This window comes from Bos javanicus, chromosome 29, assembly GCF_032452875.1.
Source record: "Bos javanicus breed banteng chromosome 29, ARS-OSU_banteng_1.0, whole genome shotgun sequence".
In the NCBI taxonomy this organism is placed as follows: Eukaryota; Metazoa; Chordata; class Mammalia; order Artiodactyla; family Bovidae; genus Bos; species Bos javanicus.
In genome coordinates, this window is record NC_083896.1 from 39,146,341 (window position 1) to 39,161,277 (window position 14,937).

The 14,937-nt window shown below is 44.6% G+C and overlaps 1 pseudogene; it reads right to left on the reverse strand.

The window, feature by feature from the left end:
• Positions 1-790: 790 nt before the first annotated feature.
• On the reverse strand, positions 791-9,963 carry LOC133241269 (pregnancy-associated glycoprotein 1-like; annotated as a pseudogene).
• Positions 9,964-14,937: the final 4,974 nt, after the last annotated feature.

The window sequence follows — 14,937 nt, forward strand, 5'->3', positions numbered from 1 at the left end:
CTATTTAATTATCCCTTATAATTCCTCTGAATGAGGAGGTGGTTGAGTTGGTGGGTCATCACAAGTTCTTCCATGGCCTAGACCATCTGCTAGCTGTTATCCTTGGGTCTGCCTCTCCCCAGCTTCAGTCATGTAGTTTTGGAGGAAATTGACAATCATGTCCTGAGGGGTCAGGGCCAAAGACCATGTAAAGCCAGTCATAATACCCTATTTCCCTGCCAGGATGGCTGATCTAATGCTGTACAAGTGATCTGAGGTGGGTCATTCATAGAACATCCTTGAATTCTGATGTCTGCAATCTTCTTTCCTTACTAGGTGATGCCTTCGGGATTTAAAACCCTAGGGCAGGTAGCTTGAACTCCCTCACTAGGTGTAGAAGCCTTAAGGAAGAAAGTTGCCAGGCTAAGACCATCAAAGAAGAGTGAAGGGAAAGAGTCAGGGTGAGAGAGAATTGATGACTTCTGATTTCTTGGGTCCAGTCACTGAGATATTTGTATTTGCTCTGATTCTTGTATCCTGGATTCTCAGAATCATTTCAATGAGTCTCCCTTTTCCTTGAAGCCAGTTGGAGTAGGGCTACTCTCAATTTTGATTCAGATTTCACTCCCTGACACAAACAGAGGCAACATTTATTTCAGCACCATTAAGAGTGAAACCCTTTATTCTTTACTGAGAATAGGGTGTACAGACCACCAAATACAGTTCACCAGCATCCTGGGCAGGAGTGGCCAAAGTGTGAGTGAGTGTGTGTTAGGAGCAGCCTTACAGATTCCTGAACCACTCCAAGCATTTACACTGCTTGTGCCAGGCCAATCCTGTCATTTCCTCGATCATAAACTGAGAAGTACTGCCTCAGGAAGACATCACCCAGGATCCAGGTCTCTGTAGATGGACTCAATTTGCTCTCTTTAAAGGTGGTATAGCAGTGGCCTCTAGAATCCTGGGGGAGTCAGAGACACACACCAGTCAGCATGAGGCCTTACCGGTGACTCCCCCCACTATCCAGACCCAGCTCAATTCTTTGTTTTATTTCCCTCTTTTGGTAAGCATCAAGGGATTTTCTCAGCATCAGGGGATATGAGAGTTTATCTAAAACCAAAGAGGGCCAAGACATGAGGTTGCCATGAGGAAGGGTTTGGGGGAGGGGAGGACTGGAAGTTTGGGAAACAGAGGAATGAGAAACAACAAAGTCCTACTGTAGAGCGTAAGGAAATATATTCAATATTCAGTGATAAACCACATCAAAAAGAATAAAAAAAAATATAATTTTATGTGTATAACTGAGTCACATTGCTCTGCAGCAGAACTTAATGCAACACTGAAGGCAGTGGCACCCCACTCCAGTACTCCTGCTGGAAAATCCCATGGAGGGAGGAGCCTGGTAGGCTGCAGTCCATGGGGTCGCTGAGAGTTGGACACGACTGAACGACTTCACTTTCACTTTTCACTTTCATGCATCGGAGAAGGAAATGGCAACCCACTCCAGTGTTCTTGCCTGCAGAATCCCGGGAAGGGGGAGTCTGGTGGGCTGCCATCTATGGGGTCGCACAGAGTCGACCACTATGCAACTTTGGACACGACTGAAGCGACTTAGCAGCAGCAGCAGCAGATTAGCCACACTTCAATATAATTATTTAGAAAAGAACAAGTGTGTCCATAGCTCTCCTCACTCCCTGTTTCTTTCCTTCTGACTCCTGCTCTTTTTTTTCTCTGCAGAGACTGCTGGTTCTCCTCCTGCGTCCCCACAATCCGTACTTTATTATCAAACTCTATTTTGTATTGGAGTATAGCTGATTAACAATAGTCTGAGTTTCAGGTGGATAGTAAAGGGGCTCAACCGTATGTATCCAGGTATCTTGGTCCCAAAGACACCCCTTCCATCCAGGCTGTCATATAACTGAGGGGAGTTCCCTGTGCTACAAAGAAACTCGTTGTTGGTTATCCATCTTAAATAGAGCAGTGCCCACAGCACGTTCTTGAAGGCTTAACTCAGGAAATCTGAGAAGCTGCCTTCGGCCCACACTCACCCTCTTTGGCCACTCCAGGCTTGGGTGGGTAAGGTACTCTGGTTCCCCAGCCCCACGGGTCAGTCCGTAGCCCTCATCACCCCTAGTAAGTACCCAGTGTCCCAGTGCAGACCACCTTGAGATGCCATTTGCATAGCATCCAGTGCAGTTTTGCCTAGAACCAAGCAACTCTCCACATGGCTCAATGAGTTTGTGGTTTTAGAATTCCTGAAATTCCCTCTCTTCCTCAAAGCCTTCTTTGAGCCCATCAACCTGCTCTGAACTCTCACAGGGAGCTGACATGAAGCCTCCACCCTCTGTTGGGGCTGAGCAGCCACTGTGCACCCTTTATTCACATTAGCATCCAACCTCCCCACAGAGGGGTCGGGTACCCCAACTCACAAAGGAGGCACCTGGCCAGAGCAAGGGGAAGATGCAGCCGAGAACTAGGCTGACCATGTAATTTATCATTCAAACCAGGAAAACTTTGAGAAGGGAAAGGAGCCTGTTAACTTATGCTGGGACATCACACTGGGACTGTCCCCAGCCAGTCTCCTTGTAACATGGCCTATTTCAGGGACTGCTAGTGCTGAGTTTCATGTTCATGCACCTCTGAGTTCAGATTGAATTGAAGCTCTTTGAGGACTGAGGACCTTAGTATTCCCCTCTGCCTGACTCCCACTATGCCATATGGTGTTGTATCTCCACATTTATTTCAGGAAGATCAGTGTCCCACACTGCCCTTTACTTTCAAGTGATTGGTTTTGTGGGAGGCACTGGCCCAGCCACAGGGCTCAGCAGCATCTGCAATGGTGTGACATGGCCTGCAGAGGGGGCCCTCCTCCCAGCAGTAGCCCAAGGGTTCCTACAAGCTCCGGTTTGAGAACCAACCCTCAATATTGTTCCCTCACCTTGAGGATGAGGGCTCGAGCTGGCACTGGGTAGTTGACGCTGTTGATGGTGAAGATTATAGAGGGAAGGGTATTGACCACAGAACAATAAACGTAGTGCAGTTAGAGAGAGAGGGTGAGAGGTTGGCCCTGGAGTTCCTTGTTGTGTTTGGAGACTGGAAGTAACCCTGGGGCATGACCCTTCACCTTAGAAGCCTGTAGCCTGGCGCCGATGAGCTTCTGTATATTATTGACCAGTCTTCCTGGGGCTTCACTTGTGATGTCCCAGTGTCCACAAGGGCCTCACAGCCATCAGAAAAAGCAATAAACTTTCTTTTCATGGAGATGCTGAGAGACAATGGAAGAAAGAGGGCATCAAGGTCACTCAGATTCTCCCCAGAGTTGCTCCCTTCCCGACTGTCTCCTAAACAGCCCTTCGTCTCTTGCCCTCTTTTCCTTTGCTCTCGACACAGCACCTTTCTTGACATCCTCGAATACAGTACTTGAATGCACCAGGATATATTGTACCATGACACAAGTTGGTCTTCCTTCCTAGAAGACTCCACTCCACTTTAACTAGCAAATTTCTTCTCATCTTCCAGATTCCACCTTAATTGTATTGTTTTTGGGAAGTCTTTCCCCTGGTGTTTATCAGTCTCCTGTCTTGGTCTCTCTGTAGACCCTTCCTTATGTCTGCTGCTGTTGCTGCTGCTGACTCACTTCAGTCGTGTCTGACTCTCGGAGAACTCATAGAGGGCAGCCCATGAGGCTCCACCGTCCCTGGGATTTTCCAGGCAAGAGTACTGGACTGGGTTGACATTGCCTTCTCCTCCAAATGTCTAGCATGTACCAAAGTCACAATTCACTATGTAGGTGAGTCACTTCATGTACATCTGCCTTCTTAGATGTGATGGCGAGTTTTATTCTCCTTGCCTCCCTAAAGTGCCTGGCACACAGTGGATGCCCAATGCTGGTCTGTTCAATGAGTGAATGAAGACTTAGAAAACAATAAGAAACATCAAGAGAGCTGTATGTGATGGGGAACAAATAACGGGTCGCACACAGAGTGGAGATGGAGATTCGCAAGGGCAGCAGATTCTCATAGTAGGAGAGAGGGGCTCCTCTGGGAGAGGGTGCCTGCCAGCACTGCTCCTACAACCAGCTCAGACCCTGAGACCCTGGCCAGGAAATACATGACTAGCCCACGGAAATTCCAAAGGACAGGTCAGCTTTTGTCTGAGTGTATCACACAGAATCCTATCAATTATGCCTCTTATCCTCATGTCACTCCTGGATCCCACCTTCCTGATTCTCTGTAATAGCCCCTGTCCCACTGTGTGCCCAAGAACATAGAATGTTTTTTTATTAGTTGCTTTCACGTCTTAAGCCTACAGCCAACCTCTCTCCACTGCTGGGTAGTTGCTCCCTAAGAAGACCAGTTTTCCCCATTTTCTCACTGTCCCTGTTTTTAAAATGACATTTATCTGTACTGAGAACTTCCTATGTCCTAAGTAGCCCTGGACAGTTGGTCATCTTATCATAACTCTGTTCAGGCTGGAGAAATTCTCCCTGATCCTCTATTTACCACACTGTAGAGTCCTCTAACCATGCTCCATGTTTCACAGGGCAGTGGGTGCAGCCCTCTCCCAGCTGCACAGACCTCTCTGGACCCTTTTAGGACCGTGGTCAGAGCCTTTCTCAGAAGGCCTGGGTATTATGAACCCATGGTTTTTTTGTGTATTTATGTGCTTGTGTGTTTGTTTGTATGTGTGTTTGTATGTGTCTCTGTGAGTGCTGTGTGTCTCTGACTAGCTATGCATGTTCTTATGTGTCTCTGTGAAGGTTTATATGTGTCTGCTAGTGTGTTTCCATGTGTCTGTGTGTCTGTCTGTGTCGTTGTGGGTGGTGTATATGTCTGTGTGACTGTATGTTTAAGAATGTATTTGTGTGTGTCTGCCTGTGTCCATGTACAGTAGTGGGAACACCACTTGGGCTGACCCTCAGAGGGAGAGGCTTACCGGTCCATGTGTACACTCCACCACCTGCTTCGATCAATGGTACCCAGTTGAGCTCTCCCTTATAGTAGCGGTGGTCCACCCCACCAAACATCACCACACTGCCCTCCTGCTTGTCTCTGTAGAGAAGACAGGCTGGGATCCTTGGAGGACAGTAACAACAGCACAGTCTGAGAGCTGTGCTTGTCCACTCATCAAGGCCCTAATAAGGTCCCCATGTACAGATGCAGAAATAGCATTTAGGAGAGATTGAGATCCAGATTGAGGTCTGTTACTGACTAAGGAGTGGCACAGAGGAGGTTAGAAGTTAAATCACTTGGCTGGGCTCCACCCACTATGTCTTCTGAAGATGCCCTGGATCTCCTGTGACCTGAGTACTCAGACACCCTCAGAGGACAGGGTGCTGAAGTGTTTTGGCTTTCCCCTTGTCCACCTTGTCATTTTTCAGTAAAATCAAGGCCTGGGAGTTCTAAGGGTGTGGCTTCAGGTCACCCAGATTTGGCTCTACTGACCTGTGACCTCTACTGTCCAGAGGGTCCCACACTCAGAAGGGACCCCAACTCTGTTCTCCCTGTCTTGAAACACTTCAAGGGGTCCCACACTTTTGTGTCCCACACTTTCATTTCGCACTGGCTCCACAAATTGGGTAGCTGGTCCTGGGCTCCCAGTGAAATGCTAATGAGGAAGGAAAGATATCCACCATCCTTCTCCTTCCTTCCTTATCAAATTTATAAGCAAATCCTAGTGCCTTTTCCTTCAACTTGTTTCCTGTTGCCTTCCATTAGCCTTCCTCCTCACTCACCCCTGGAGACCAATTTACTGATCTTGAGCCCAGGAGTAGGGTTGTGTTCCAATAAAATTTTATTTATAAAAGCCAGTAGTGATGCCAGGTAGGGCCCAGGGGCCATAGTTATCCTGGGTTAGATTATCTCTCAGGATACTTCTTTAGCAAGTGTTCTATAATTTTCATGCAACTGAAAGCAACTTACAGCTTATTTAGAGAAAGTGATTGTCCATCTCAGACTTACTTGCTCAAGTAGAAGGCAAAAACAGGCTCAGAAATGGCACCTTGATTCTTTAGCTTGTCAAAGATGGGGATGGCTCCAGAGAAGGATATGTTGGGGTAGTTCAAGCCCAAGATGCCATCATAAGTTCTGCCTTCAAACCCATATTCCGCCACGCTTAGACCGAATGGCTGGTCAGGACTTACAAGGTCCCCAACCTGTGGGAGAGAAGAGTGATCCCACTTAAAGATATGTGAAGTGGGGCTAGGACTGGCCTGGGATGCTTTGCCATTAGATCCTCAGAGAAGAATTGAGGCTGGGCTCTATCTTTGGTGACCCACAGACGGTTAGACAAAGCTGGGAGGGGAATCTGGGTTCCACTTGAGAGAGGCTATGAATTTTAAAACATCCGACCCTCTGAAAAACACCACCTGAGTGAGTCAAATTGGCCTCGTGGCTTCTGTACAAGTGGGGCAACCAAGAGTCAGGCCAGGTCCCATTGGTGCCACCTTATGGATAAAATGAATGAGGGCAAGGTAGCCTTCTCTTTGGCATCACTGTGACATAATGACAGGAATAGACTGCATTCTCTGTAATGTACTGTGGATTCTGCATCTGTCCAGGAAGACAGAAGCTGAAAACACAATCTTGCTTCCGGGATCTATGAAATTACCGCCTGAGGAATTCACTTTTGGGGATACATGTATATTTCTGTGAATGTGTACGAGAAAGAAAGAGAGAGAGGGGAACTACTCAGGTATTTTGGGGGAGGCATGCCATAGGTTTATTAGACTCTCAAGGGTCCTCTAGAGTAAGAACTCATTTATCAGGCCCCTTGACTTCTCAGGCCCCCAGTTTCCCAATCTGGATACCTGAAGCCCTTGACTGCCCCCAGGGTCCCCAGATCAGTTTTGTCCTGTCCCCAAACACCCCACAGCAACTTCAGCCCTGAAAAGCCAGCCTAACTCCACATTTTACCACATGTGTGCCCTCAGCAAGGCCCTTGCAGTCTGTACTTCAGTTTCCTCATATGTCTCATGAGCTAATCAGAGTAACTGCTGTGTGGGGTTGTTGCAGGATTAAACTAGTTACCACCTGAAATTGCCTGGAACAGTCTGTTAATATAAAAGTGGGTGCTTTTATCCTTTCTTCTCACTCCCAGCAAAATGAACCTTGAACTGCTCATGGGCAGAGGAGCTTCAAGTCCACACCTCAAGCTACTCTCTGGGTTAGCTAATTTGTTTACTTCTGTGTCACCACAGGCACTGCCTCCCCAGAAACATATCCTATGGATATCATGGCCAATATATATGGGAATTAGGCTAGGAAGGGTCCTGCCAGATGGTCCTGCATCTGTTTTGCAAGCTGTGGTCACACCATAGCCAGTGCCCACTCAGCATTTGTTACACTGTTACCCAAACCGTGTCATAAGCAACAACTCCGTTCATTCTTCCAGATCCATAGTTGATGGTGAAGGTCTTATGGGTAGGCCGGAAGGTGGAAGACTGAAGAAGTCTGAACCTAATGTGTGTAGCTGCAGACACAAGAGATGAGTGTCATCAGGTGCCAAGGGTGGAAAACAGGGCAGCAGGGCAAGTGAAGGATGGTCTGGGTAGCGGGTATCTGTACTCACAACAAGCTGGACTGGTGCAAAAGATGGGGGGCACCCACAAGTCAGATGAGGCTGTGTCAAAGACAACCTGGAATTCCTGAGGGGGTGTTCCAATGGTGATGTTACCCATGTAGACCAACTACAGGGAGAAAGAGGGAGTGGGTTAGTGCAGAACTGGCTACCCTCTACTCCCACACTGATGCCTCCCTCTGGGAGTCACATATCTCTTGAGATCACTTTCTAACCACTGTGCACCTCACAGACTTTGGTCACAGATGTATCTACATTTGATATATTTTTCCTGTGCTACATTGTATGTAGGATATTGACTCTATGACCAGGCGTTGAAGTGGTACCTCCTGCATGGGAAGCCCAGAGGCATAACCACTGGGCCTCTAGGACTGCTGGACACCCAAGGAGGTCCTGGTGCCTTCATTTGAGAAGCTCTGTAATCTCTTCAAACCCAGCCTTAGCACCTGCTTCTCCAGGTGCTCCTTCTTGATCAACCCCAGCCACTCCCTCTAAACTCAGACCACATCCAATCAACACTGCACAGGTGACACTTTCATTTGACATGTATTTACCCTTTGCCTATGTCTCAGGCTGGCATGGGCATTCTTGAAGACAAAATAAGCCCTTTATCTAATCTCAAAACAGTGACCACAGTGATCATTATGGCCATACATGGAATACAGATTCAGTAACTTTTTACTGCTGTCATTCTTGCATCTGTGGAAACTGAATTCCTCTGCCTGTGGAGTCACAATTGCTTTGCAGTTGGTTCTACCTTTTGATTAGTGATGGCTCACTCTTCATCTGTAGCTGAGTGGCTTATGTAGTTCAGAAGGAGCAATCGCCATCAAACTAATGACACATGTTTGACAGAGAAATAAATATTTACCTGCCACCTGGTAATTGCCAGGTCCAGTCACCAAGACCAACAGTTGAGGATGAGAGTGCCTTCTCCTCTGTTTGGGGTCCCTGTTTTCCAGTATCTCTGCCTCCTGCAGGAACCCCAACCTCAACATCCCACCTGGCACCTCCAAATGAGCCCCACCCTGGCTAGAGAACAAGGGGGTGCTGTGGAGCGCCATCCTCCCCAAATACCTCACATCCATGATGTTTCTCAGCGGGTAAATAGTTAGTTTTGAGCCACGAAAAGAAATATGGGACCGTCTGTAAGGATGCTCCTTCAAGAAATCCTTCAGCATGTTTTTTCCACTGAGGGTTTTTCTCATGGTCTTCACTCGCCTTAGAGGTATTGTTTCACCGAGCATTTGACAAAGAAAACAAAGAAGATGCTACAATTAGCTGTCAGTGTTAAGGTATAACTGTCATTGTAATGGCCCTGTGTATTTTCTAATCATTTTTATGAGGTACATTATTATCAGAATTTTATGCCTATACCATGGCAAAGACATAGATTTGAATACAGGTTCTTATCTTTTGGATAAGCCATATGACCATGTGGTGTCTCAGTCTCCCCTTCGGTAAAATGGTGGAATGTAACAATACAAACCCTCCAAATAGAATATCTTGGGGATAAGAGAAGTGATGTATATAAGGTACCTGATAAATAAGAAGTCTCAACAATGACAGCCATTAACATTGTTGTTGCCATCCCACACTATCCTTCTCATAGAACCTCAAGGAAGGAGGTAGATGGGGAACTCTTATTCTCTTTTACAAGGGAGCAATTTGAAATGCAAGAGGTTTCTGAGTTGGCTGTAGTCACACTGCTTGTCAGATATAAAACAGTGTATCTTTCTCCAAGTTGTCAGAGAAGAGAGAGTTGAAAGAAGAATCCAAGATATAGGGAACAAGTAAGGGAAATCCAGAGGCTTGAGAAGGAAGGACAAGTCAAATGAAAAATTAAAAGAAACAACAGAAAGAGAAATATACTCCCAGTGACTTCCAAAGAGATGGAGAGATAAATGACAGTGATACATAGATGCAGACATAGGCATATACACACTGAAGTTGACAGGGAAAAAAGAGGACATGTTGAATAAAATGTAGAAAAGTGCTATTCTGCAGGGTCACATTGATATATTCCTAGACTGTGCACTGAACAGTTGCAAGGAGTTGCATTTTCAATAGGTCATGACATGATTGGACCCCAAGATTTGTGCAACCATGCAAATCTACACCAAGACCTTGGGATCCACAGTTCCTATAGTAAGTTACTTATCAGTAAGTAAGAGCTGAACTTTAAGACTCTTGGGGAAATATTCCATTCCCTTCTAAACCTGATGGGTGGAAGAATAATCAGATGAAAAGAAAAGTCTGAGAAAAGAATATGATGTGACATACAGTCCCCATACTTACTTGACTATGCACTCTGAGAAGGCCACCAGCCCGAGGAGCACAAGCCACTTCATGCTTCTTTCCTGGCTCCAAGTACTCAGGGAAGTTTGGGTTCTTAGCATGTAGTGGTGACCAGGAGCCCCTAATTATACATGCTCTACGCTACCCTAGTTTTCCCCTTTAGACCACTAAAAATTCTGGAAAAAAGAAAAAAAGCTCTTGATAAAATCTTTACTTTCATCAGTGGCCTTGGTGAGTGGACTTTGAAACTTTTCAGAATACAGAGAATTGAACCATAATCTCTTCCTTTAAGCTTTGTTGGAAAGTCAAACTGATGCTCATGGACATCTAAGAAGATGGAGAATCTTGCCTACTTGGAGAAAAAATGGCTAAGAACATCACGAAAATGGATACTAGGGGCCATGCTCGACACGTGTGGTTTCATGTCATCTTCCTAGCCACTTCATGAGATATTCATTGCTGTGTTCATTGGAGAGGAGATTCCTAGGAGGATAAGTTGTCAAATGGCAAAGTGAAGACTTCAGGGACAGCCCAGGGAAATACACCTTGCCTTAGGTAGTGGGTCTAATGGCAGACATCAGGGGCCCCTATGATGCCAGTCTGCATCAAAAATTTAGGGTAGAGCAGTACTTCAATTGCATGGTTTCAGTATTTGAAGAAATGTCATTTGCATCCTCAAGATATTTTATATCATCCAACAACTGTACAAGGAAGACATGTGTACTAGGCTCTGGGCTAAAGTCTTCAAAATCAAAGTTGATCAAGACAAAAGTAGTCTTTATCTTAAGAGATCTAGAAATCTAATTCTCACAAACTCATGGCCCCAGGAGGCAGGAGATATGATACTAAGACTAGGTGGCCATGTAGGAATCTCGGCAGCACAGGCCTTACCACTGGAAGCAGCCTTTCCTCCACTTCAGTCATGCTGGAAAGCAGGCCAGTTGGCCATGTTTTCAAGAGAATCAGAAGTTTGGATATTTGTGTACAATCTACTGATTTTAATGTTAGCAACTAATTCTTTTTTTCCTGAAAAGAAAGTGGGAACAAATCTCCACAGTGATGTGCTGGTTTCAGCCTTCAGTCTCTGCAGTTTTTTGTTTCTGGCCTAGAGTTGGGAGTGCAGTGGGGACAGAGAGAAATTTAATTCATGTTGGTTGATTTTAAAAGAGACTGAATGCATACTAAACATGCTGACTCACTGGAAAAGACCCTGATATTAGGAAAGATTGAAGGCAAGAGGAGAACTGGAAGACAGCAGATGAGATGGTTCGATACCATCACCAAGTCGAAGGACATGAGCTTGAGCAAGCTCCGGGAGTTGGTGATGGATAGGGAAGCCTAGCATGCTGCAGTCTATGGCGATGCAAAGAGATGGACACAACTAAAGGACTGAACTGAACTGAACAAATTGAGAACAAAGACTAATAAATCTAATTGCATTAAGTTGTTGACTAGTTACCTGTAACAACACACTACTTAAGTGGCTTTAAAATTCAGACTTAAGAGTCTACATTCAGAGGGGAATATCTTCTGAATAAAAACAAAAATACTGCCCATCAAAAACAAAACCAAAGAAAAAAAAAGGAAAGAAATGTGACACTATATTCAACAACTTCAGTTCAGTTCAGTTGCTCAGTCATGTTCAACTCTTTGTGAGCCCATGAATGGCAGCACGCAGGGCCTCCTTGTCCATCACCAACTCCCAGAATCCACACGTACTCATGTCCATTGAGTTGGTGATGCCATCCATCCATCTCATCTTCTGTCATCCCCTTCTCCTCCTACCCTCAATCTTTCCCAACATTAGGGAATTTTCTTTTTTTTTCTTTTTTTAATATAAGTTTATTTATTTTAATTGGAGGTTAATTACTTTACAATATTGTATTGGTTTTGCCATACATCAACATGTATCTGCCACAGGTATACACGTGTTCCCCATCATTAACCCGCATTCCTCCTCCCTCCCTGTACCATATGGGTCAGCTCTTCACATCAGGTGGCCAAATTATTGGAGTTTCAGATTCAGTGTCAGTCCTTCCAGTGAAAATTCAGGACTGATTTCCTTTAGGATGGGCTGGTTGGATCTCCTTGTAGTCCAAGAGACACTCAAGAGTCTTCTCCAACACCACAGTTCAAAAGCATCAATTCTTCAAGGCTCAGCTTTCTTTATAGTACAACTCTCACTTCCATACATGACCACTGGAAAAACAATAGCCTTGACTACACGGACCTTTTTTGACATAGTAATGTCTCTGCTTTTCAATATGCTGTCTAGATTAGTCTCAACTTTCCTTCCAAGGTGTAAGCGTCATTTAATTTCATGTCTGCAATCACCATCTGCAGTGATGGTGAAGTCAACCACTGTCTCCACTGTTTCCCCATCTATTGGCCATGAAGTGATGGGACTGGATGCCATGATCTTAGTTTTCTAAATGTTGAGTTTTAAGCCAACTTTTAACTCTGCACTTTGACCTTAATCAAGAAGTTCTTTACTCTTCTTCAATTTCTGCAATAGGGTGGTGTCATTTGCATATCTGAGGTTATTGATATTTCTCCTGGCAATCTTGATTCCCACCTATGCTTCCTTCAGGCTAGCGTTTTCATGATGTACTCTGTATATAAGTTAAATAAGCAGGGTGACAATATACAGCCTTGACCTACTCCTTTCCTGTTTGGAACTAGTCTGTTGTTCTATGTTCAGTTCTAACTGTTGCCTCCTGACCTGCATACAGCTTTCTCAAGAGGCAGGTCAGGTGGTCTGGTATTCCCACCTCTCAGAATTTTCCAGTTTATTGTGATTCACACAGTCTAATGCTTTGGCATAGTCAATAAAGCAGAAATAGATGTTTTTCTGGAACTGTCTTGCCTTTTTGATGATCCAGCGGATGTTGGTAATTTGATTTCTGGTTCCTATGCCTTTCTAAAACCAGCTTGAACATCTGGATGTTCACGGGTCACATATTGCTGAAACCTGGCTTGGAGAATTTTAAGCATTACTTTACTAGCATGTGAGACGAGTGCAATTGTGCTGTAGATTGGGCATTATTTGGAACTGCCTTTCTTTGGGATTGGAATGAAAACGGACTTTTCCAGTCCTGTGGCCACTGCTGAGTGTTCCAAATTTGCTGGCATATTGAGTGCAGTACTTTCACAGCATCATCTATCAGGAGTTTGAATAGCTCACCTGAATCCCATCACCTCCACTAGCTTTGTTCATAGCGATGCTTCCTAAGGCCCATTTGACTTCACATTCCAGGGTGTCTGGCTCTAGGTGAGTGATCACACCATCGTGATTATCTGAGTCATGAAGATCTTTTTGGTACAGTTCCTCTGTATATGCTTGGCACCTCTTCTTAATATCTTCTTCTTCTGTTGGGTCTGTACTATTTCTGTCCTTTATTGAACTCATCTTTGCATGAAATATTCCCTTGGTATCTCTAATTTTCTTGAAGAAATCTCTAGTCTTTCCCATTCTATTTTTTTCCTCTTATTTCTTTGCATTGATCACTGAGGAAGGCTTTCTTATCTCTCCTTGCTATTCTTTGGAACTCTGCATTCAAATGGTTATATCTTTGCTTTTCTCCTTTGATTTTTGCTTCCCTTCTTTTCACAGCCATCTATTAGGCCTCCTCAGACCGCCATTTTGCTTTTTTGCATTTCTTTAACTTGGGGATGGTCTTGATTCCTGTCTTCTGTACAATGTCATGAACCTCCGTCTATAGTTCATCAGGCACTCTGTCTATTAGATCTAGTCCCTTAAATCTATTTCTCACTTTCTCTGTATAGTCCTAAGGGATTTGATTTAGGTCATGCATGAATGGTTTAGTGCTTTTCTCCACTTTCTTCAATTTCAATCTGAATTTGGAAATAAGCAGTTCATGATCTGAGCCACCGTCAGCTCCCAGTCTTGTTTTTGCTGATTGTATAGAGCTTCTCCATCTTTGGCTGCAAAGTATATAATCAATCTGATTTTGATACCGACCATCTGGTGATATCCATATGTAGAGTCTTCTCTTGTGTTGTTGGAATTGGGTGTTTGTTATGACCAATGCATTCTCTTGGCAGAACTCTATTAACCTTTGCCCTGCTTCATTTTGTATTCCATTCCAAATTTGCATGTTATTCCTGATGTTTCTTGATTCCTACTTTTGCATTCCAGTCCATTATAATGAAAATTACATCTTTTTTGGGTGTTAGTTCTAGAAGGTCTTGTAGGTTTTCATAGAACTGTTCAACTTCAGCTTCTTCAGCCTTACTGATAGGGGCATAGACTTGTATTACCATGGTATTGAATGGTTTGCCTTGGAAACGAACAGAAGTCATACTGTCATTTTTGAGATTGCATCCAAGTACTGCATTTCAGACTCTTTTGTTGACTATGATGTCTACTACATTTCTTATAAGGGATTTCTGCCCACTGTAGTAGATATAATGGTCATTTGAGTTAAATTCACCCATTTCAGTCTATCTTAGTTCTCTGAATCCTCAAATGTCTATGTTCACTCTTGTCATCTCCTGTTTGACCACTTCCAATTTGCCTTCATTCATGGACTTAACAATCCAAGTTAACATGCAATATTGCTCTCTACAGCATTGAATATGGCTTCTATCACCAGTCCCACCCTCAACTGGGTGTCGTCTTTACTTTGGACCCATCCCTTCATTCTTTCTGGAGTTATTTCTCCACTGATCTCCAGTAGCATATTGGGCAACTACCGACCTGGGGAGTTCATCTTTCAGTGTCCTATCTTTTTGCCTTATCATACTGTTCATTATGTTCTTAAGGCAAGAATACTGAAGTGGTTTGCCACTCCCTTCTCCAGGGAACCACATTCTGTCAGACCTCTCCACCATGACTGATCCATCTTGGGTGGCCCCACATGGCACGGCTTAATTTCATTGAGTTAGACAAGGCTGTAGTCCATGTGACAGATTGGCTAGTTGTCTGTGAGTGTGATTTCAGTCTGACTGCCCTCTGATGCCCTCTCTCAATGCCTATCATCTTACTTGGCTTTCTCTTACATTGTGGGGTATCTCTTCACAGCTGCTCCAGCAAAGTGCAGCCGCTGCTCCTTACCTTGG